This window comes from Triticum dicoccoides, chromosome 7A (genome assembly GCF_002162155.2).
Source record: "Triticum dicoccoides isolate Atlit2015 ecotype Zavitan chromosome 7A, WEW_v2.0, whole genome shotgun sequence".
Lineage (NCBI taxonomy): Eukaryota > Viridiplantae > Streptophyta > Magnoliopsida > Poales > Poaceae > Triticum > Triticum dicoccoides.
The window spans coordinates 149,372,595-149,380,669 of NC_041392.1; positions in this window are offsets into that span (position 1 = coordinate 149,372,595).

Below are 8,075 nucleotides of genomic sequence, written 5' to 3' on the forward strand. Positions count from 1 at the left end.
AAGGATTTTCATCAGCAGGGGAGGTGTCTTTGCAATAGAACCATGTTTGATTCCACTCTTTAGGGTGGCTGTGCAGTTTGGCGTGAGGGTATGTGACCTCTTTCCTTTTCTGAATCGCCACACCACCCAATTCCGTATTTGAACCGTCAGTAAACTCAGTGCGGCGGTTTAGATGGAAACAGTCTCTGAACAACTCAACTGTGGGCTCCTCTTGAAAGAACACCTCACAGAGCACTTGGAAGTGACACATGTTTGTAATAGAGTTGGGGCCAGTGTCTTGTGGGTGGAGTTGAAAATTGGCTAAAACGTCCCAGTAAAATTTAGAACCGGGCGGCTTAAAGCCCCGGGCTAAGTGATCTACGAAAACGACGACCTCTCCTTCTTGAGGTGTGGGAGGGCATTCTTTGCCAGGGACCCTCCAATGGATGGTGTTTTTGCTGCCTAAAGCGCCGATCAGGACTAAATTGTTCGGTTGAGTCTCTGTGACGCGAGAAGGAACCCAGTTGCACTCATATACTTGCTTGGCCATGATGAAATCTACAAGATAGGTGATTTCGGTTCAAGAATGCATTGATTAAAGTACACTGGTATGTACAATGTTAAACCGGAGACAACTCTATCTAAACCGGAGTTTTATGAAGCAACAACATCTGGCGGTTCAACAAGGGGACTAATGGTATATACCGGTTTGGCAATTTTTTCCACAAAGTTAAACCGCCTGGTCTAAACATTGAAACAGTCGAGATTGCAGATGAGTAAGTATGCAAAAACAGGTTTCACAAGATTATACTACAGCGTTGGATCTGGAACATGTTCATAAAAGAGATAAAAATTCAAGGCCCAAAAGGAGCAGTACCGAATCAATGAGCCGTCGCTACGGATAAGATCTATGGTCTTAATATGCGAAAGTGAAAATAGAGGGTAAAAACTACTGCTACACAAAAGCAAAGATTCACAGACTCGTCTAAAGATCTAGCATATGAACAAGGAGCAGGCGATGAACACTAGAGAGCATGGAAACCCTAGAACAGGTCTATAATGAAAAAGATAGAAGACTTACCGGAGCGGAGGAAGACGCAGAAGGTCGCCGCGGTGCTCTGGTACGTTCAGGGTGATGTAGCGGCCAAGGTTGGTGCAGTAGTTGACGGCAGCGGCGGAGCTCCGAAGCTGGGCGACGCGAGGAAGACGAAGCAGAAGGGCACGAAGGGAAAAAAAAAGAAATGACCCTTTGGTCCTATTAATAAAGAAAGGGACATGTGTCAGGCGCAAGAATCAAGGGGCCGCGAATTTGGAAACGGAGCTGTCGCCTCAATTGTCGCAGATCTATTAAACAAGAAGGTATCATGGATAGTTTCTTTATGACAGATGACGTCACTCTGGTTTACAGCAATCAGGGAAGATCACATCACGACAGTTCACCAAACTACAAGAAGATGTTGAAGATGAAGTTTTTGCTAAAGGATTGACATGAACCTGTTCAAATCAATCTGGGGCCTAATGTTGGGGATATTACTACTGGGTGTAAACCGGCCTATCTGGGCCGGGTTAACTTCATCAGTAGTTAAGTATGTTAAAGCCCATGAAGGTAGATGAGGGTTTAAAGCCCATGATCGGTTTAAGGCCTGTAGCCGTAAACTGGCGTCGGTGTGTAAACTTGTATTGTAAGTTAGGAATAAGTAGAGACCAAACCAAACACGTATATGAGCCGGTGTTGGGACTCTGTAAACCGACGGGCGTCACCCATGTATATAAGGGGACGACCCGGCGGCAGTTCAAGGACAACAGACAACAACTCGAGACTTAGGCGAAGCTTGTTTGCTCCCTAGTCATCGAAACCCCATCAATTCCATCACAACTAGACATAGGTTTTACCTTCATCGAAGGGGCTGAACTAGTATAAACTCTCTTGCGTCCCTGTGTCCGCTTTAACCCCTTCAAGCTAACCTGTTATGATGGCTCCACGACTAAGTCCTTTCTCTAGGACATCTGCCATGACAAAACCACGACACGTACTCTTACGTGAGACAGGTTCCACCGACCGACATGCACTAGTTGCATAAGGTGGCTAGCGAGTGTCTGTCTCTCCCACTTTAGTCGGATCAGATTCGATGAAAAGGGTCCTTATGAAGGGTAAATAGAAATTGGCATATCACGTTGTGGTTTTGGCGTAGGTAAGAAATATTCTTGCTAGAAACCTATAGCAGCCACATAACAATTTGCAACAACAATTAGAGGACGTCTAACTTGTTTTTGCAGCATATGCCTTGTGATGTGATATGGCCAAAAGGATGTGATCAATGATATATGTGATGTACGAAATTGATCATGTTCTTGTAATAGGAATCACGACTTGCATGTCGATGAGTATGACAATCGGCAGGAGCCATAGAAGTTGTCTTAATTTATTTATGACCTGCGTGTCAACTTAAACGTCATGTAATTACTTTACTTTATTGCTAAACTGTTAGCCATAGTAGTAGAAGTAATAGTTGACGATACGACTTCATGAAGACACGATGATGGAGATCATGGTGTCATGCCGGTGACGATGATGATCATGGCACCCCAAAGATGGAGATCAAAAGGAGCAAAATGATATTGGCCATATCATGTCACTTTTTGATTGCATGTGATGTTTATCATGTTTTACATCATATTTGCTTAGAACGATGGTAGCTTAAATAAGATGATCCCTCGCAATAATTTCAGGAAAGTGTTCCCCCTAACTATGCACCGTTGCAATGGTTCGTTGTTTCGAAGCACCACGTAATGATCGGGTGTGATAGATTCTAACGTTCGAATACAACGGGTGTAAGCCAGATTTACACACGTAATACACTTAGGTTGACTTGACGAGCCTAGCATGTACAGACATGGCCTCGGAACACGGAAGACCGAAAGGTCGAACATGAGTCATATAGAAGATATGATCAACATGAAGATGTTCACCGATGATGACTAGTCCGTCTCACGTGATGATCGGACATGGCCTAGTTGACTCGGATCATGTATTACTTAGGTGACTAGAGGGATGTCTATCTGAGTGGGAGTTCATTAAATAATTTGATTAGATGAACTTAATTATCATGAATATAGTGTAAATTGTCTTTGCAAATATGTTGTAGATACATAGCTCACGTTGTAGCTCCCTGTTTCAATACGTTCCTAGAGAAAGACTAAGTTGAAAGATATTGTAAGCAATGATGCGGACTGGGTCCGTAGTCCGAGGAGTGTCCTCACTGCTACATAGAAGGCTTACGTCTTTGATGCACCGCTCGATGTGCAAACCCCTACAACGTCGTCTGTGGATGTTGTGAACACCTGACAGACACATCCTGATGACTACTTGATAGTTTAGTGCACCATACTTTACGGCTTAGAATCGGGATTCCAATGACGTTTTGAACACCATAAGACATATGAGATGTTCCAACAGCTGAAATTGGGATTTCAGGCTCATGCCCATGTTGAGAGGTATGAGACCTGTGACAAGTTCTTTTGCCAACAACATGGAGGAGAATAGCTCAGCTAGTGAGCATGTGCTCAGAATGTCTAGGTGCTACAATCACTTAAATCAGGTGGGAGTTAAACTTCCAGATAAGATAGTGATTGATAGAGTTCTCTAGCAACTATCACTAAGCTACTATATCTTCGTGATGAACTATGACATGCAAGGGATGGAGTTGATCCCGGAGCTGTTCGCGGTGCTTAAGACCGCAAAATGTAGAAATCAAGAAGGAGCATCAAGTGTTGATGGTTTAACAAGACCACTGGTTTCAAGAAGGGCAAGGGCTAGAAGGGAAACTTCATGGATGGCAAACCAGTTGCCGCTCTAGTGAAGGAACCCAAGGTTGAACCCAAACCCGAGACTTAGTGCTTCTATTGTAAGGGGAATGGTCACTAGTAGCGGAATTACCCCAAATGCATGGTAGATAAGAAGGCTGGAAACTTCAACAAAGTATATACGTGTTCTTAATGTGTACCTCACTAGTACTCTTGGTAGCACCTGGGTATTGGATACTGGTTCAGTTGCTATTATTGGTGACTTGAAGCAAAAGCTACAGACTAAACGGAGACTGGATAAGGGCGAGGTGACGATGTGTGTTGGAAGTGTTTCCAAAGTTGATGAGATCACCATCGCACGCTCCATCTGCCTTCGGGATTAGTATTGAACCTAGATAAATGTTATCAGGTGTCTACGTTGAGCATGAATATGATTAGATCATGTTCATTGCAATACGGTTATTCATTGAAGTTAGAGAATAATGGTTATTCTGTTTATATGAATAATACCTTTCATGGTCATGCACCCTATGTGAATGGTTCATTGAATCTCGGTCATGGTAATACGCATGTTCACGCCAAAAGATGTAGAGTTAACAATGATAGTACCACTTTCTTGTGGCACTTCCGCTTAGGTCATATTGGCGTAAGATGCATGAAGAAACTCATGTCGATGGATGTTTGGAGTCACTTGATTTTGAATCGCTTGACACATGCGAGCCATGCCTCATGGGCAGGATGACTAAGACCCCGTTTTCAGGTACAATGAAACGGGCAAGTGACTTGTTGGAAATCATACATGCTGATGCGTGTGATCCAATGAGAATTGAAGCGTGCGGTGGATATCGCTATTTTCTCATCTTCACTGACGATTTGAGTAGATATAGGTATATTTACTTAATGAAGCACAAGTCTGAAACGTTTGAAAAGTTCAAGCGATTTCAAAGTGAAGTTAAGAATCATCATAACAATAAGATCTTGTTCCTACGATATGATCAAAGGGGGATTTTCTGAGTTATGAGTTCGGAAATCACTTAAGACATGTGGAATTGTTTCGCAGTTGAAGCCACCTGGAACACCACAGCGTAATGGTGTGTCCGGACTGTTTGAAATATGCCCTAGAGGCAATAATAAATTGATTATTATTATATTTCCTTGTTCATGATAATCGTTTATTATCCATGCTATAATTGTATTGATAGGAAACTCAGATACATGTGTGGATACATAGACAACACCATGTCCCTAGTAAGCCTCTAGTTGACTAGCTCGTTGATCAATAGATGGTTACGGTTTCCTGACCATGGACATTGGATGTCGTTGATAACGGGATCACATAATTAGGAGAATGATGTGATGGACAACACCCAATCTTAAGCATAGCACAAGATCGTGTAATTCGTATGCTAAAGCTTTTCTAATGTCAAGTATCATTTTCTTAGACCATGAGATTGTGCAACTCCCGGATACGTAGGAATACTTTGGGTGTGCCAAACGTCACAACGTAACTGGGTGACTATAAAGGTGCACTACGGGTATCTCCGAAAGTGTCTGTTGGGTTGGCACGAATCGAGACTGGGATTTGTCACTCCGTGTGACGAAGAGGTATCTCTGGGCCCACTCGGTAGGACATCATCATAATGTGCACAATGTGATCAAGGAGTTGATCACGGGATGATGTGTTACGGAACGAGTAAAGAGAGTTGCCGGTAATGAGATTGAACAAGGTATCGGGATACCGACGATCGAATCTCGGGCAAGTATCATACCGCTAGACAAAGGGAATTGTATACGGGATTGATTAAGTCCTCGACATCGTGGTTCATCCGATGAGATCATCATGGAACATGTGGGAGACAACATGGGTATCCATATCCCGCTGTTGGTTATTGACCGGAGAGTCATCTCGGTCATGTCTGCATGGTTCCCGAACCCGTAGGGTCTACACACGTAAGGTTCGATGACGCTAGGGTTATTAAAGGAAATTTGTATGTGGTTACCAAAAGTTGTTCGGAGTCCCGGATGAGATCCCGGACATCATGAGGAGTTCCGGAATGGTCCGGAGGTAAAGATTTATATATAGGAAGTCATGTTTTGGTCACCGGAAAAGTTTCGGGTTTTATCGGTATTGTACCGGGACCACCGAAGGGGTTCCGGGGTCCACGAAGGGGGTCCACCTGACCCAGGGGGCCACATGGGCTGTAGGGGTGTGCGCCTTGGCCTATATGGGCCAAGGGAACCAGCCCCAAGAGGCCCATGCGCCAAGAGATAAGGAAAGGAAGAGTCCTAAAGGGGGAAGGCACCTCCTAGCTGCCTTGGGGAGGATGGACTCCTCCCTGGCCGCACCCTTCCTTGGAGGAAGGGCCAAGGCTGCGCCCCCCCTCTCCCTTGCCCCTATATATATGTGGGGGGTGGGAGGGCAGCCATACCAATGTTCTGGCGCAGTCCTCCCCCTCTCCCAAGTCCTTCTCCTCTCCCGTGGTGCTTGGCGAAGCCCTGCAGGATTGCCACGCTCCTCCACCACCACCACGCCGTTGTGCTGCTGCTGGATGGAGTCTTCCTCAACCTCTCCCTCTCTCCTTGCTGGATCAAGGCATGGGAGACGTCATCGGGTTGTACGTGTGTTGAACGCGGAGGTGCCGTCCGTTCGGCACTAGGATCTCCGGTGATTTGGATCACGACGAGTACGACTCCTTCAACCCCGTTCTCTTGAACGCTTCCGCATAGCGATCTACAAGGGTATGTAGATGCACTCTCCTTCCCCTCGTTACTGGTTTCTCCATAGATAGATCTTGGTGACACGTAGGAAAATTTTGAATTTCTGCTACGTTCCCCAACAGTGGCATCATGAGCTAGGTCTATTGCGTAGATTCTATGCACGAGTAGAACACAAAGTAGTTTTGGGCGTTGATTTTGTTCAATATGCTTACCGTTACTAGTCCAATCTTGTTTCGACGGTATTGTGGGATGAAACGGCCCGGACCGACCTTACACGTACTCTTACGTGAGACTGGTTCCACCGACTGACATGCACTAGTTGCATAAGGTGGCTAGCGGGTGTCTGTCTCTCCCACTTTAGTCGGAACGGATTCGATGAAAAGGGTCCTTATGAAGGGTAAATAGCAATTGGCATATCACGTTGTGGTTTTTGCATAAGTAAGAAACGTTCTTGCTAGAAACCCATAGCAGCCACATAAACACATGCAAACAACAATTAGAGGACGTCTAACTTGTTTTTGCACGGTATGCTATGTGATGTGATATGGCCAAGAAGAATGTGATGAATGATATGTGATATATGAGATTGATCATGTTCTTGTAATAGGAATCACGACTTGCATGTCGATGAGTATGACAACCGGCAGGAGCCATAGGAGCTATCTTAATTTATTTATGACCTGCGTGTCAACATAAACGTCATGTAATTACTTTACTTTATTGCTAACCGTTAGCTATAGAAGTAGAAGTAATAGTTGGCGAGACAACTTCATGGAGACACGATGATGGAGACCATGATGATGGAGATCATGGTGTCATGCCGGTGACAAGATGATCATGGAGCCCCAAGATGGAGATCAAAGGAGCTATATGATATTGGCCATATCATGTCACTATTATTTGATTGCATGTGATGTTTATCATGTTTATGCATCTTATTTTCTTAGAACGATGGTAGTAAATAAGATGATCCCTCATTAAAATTTCAAGAAAGTGTTCCCCCTAACTGTGCACCGTTGTGAAAGTTCGTCGTTTTGAAGCACCACGTGATGATCGGGTGTATAGATTCTTACGTTCGAATACAACGGGTATTGACGAGCCTAGCATGTACAGACATGGCCTCGGAACACATGCAAAACACTTAGGTTGACTTGACGAGCCTAGCATGTACAGACATGGCCTCGGAACACAAGAGATCGAAAGGTCGAGCATGAGTCGTATGGTAGATACGATCAACATGAAGATGTTCACCGATGTTGACTAGTCCATCTCACGTGATGATCGGACACGGCCTAGTTGACTCGGATCATGTAATCACTTAGATGACTAGAGGGATGTCTATCTAAGTGGGAGTTCATAAGATGAACTTAATTATCCTGAACATAGTCAAAAGGTCTTCGCAAATTATATCGTAGCTTGCGCTTTAGTTCTACTGTTTAGATACGTTCCTAGAGAAAATTTAGTTGAAAGTTGATAGTAGCAATTATGCGGACCAGGTCTGTAAACTGAGGATTGTCCTCATTGCTTCATAGAAGGCTTATGTCCTTAATGCACCGCTCAGTGTGCTGAACCTC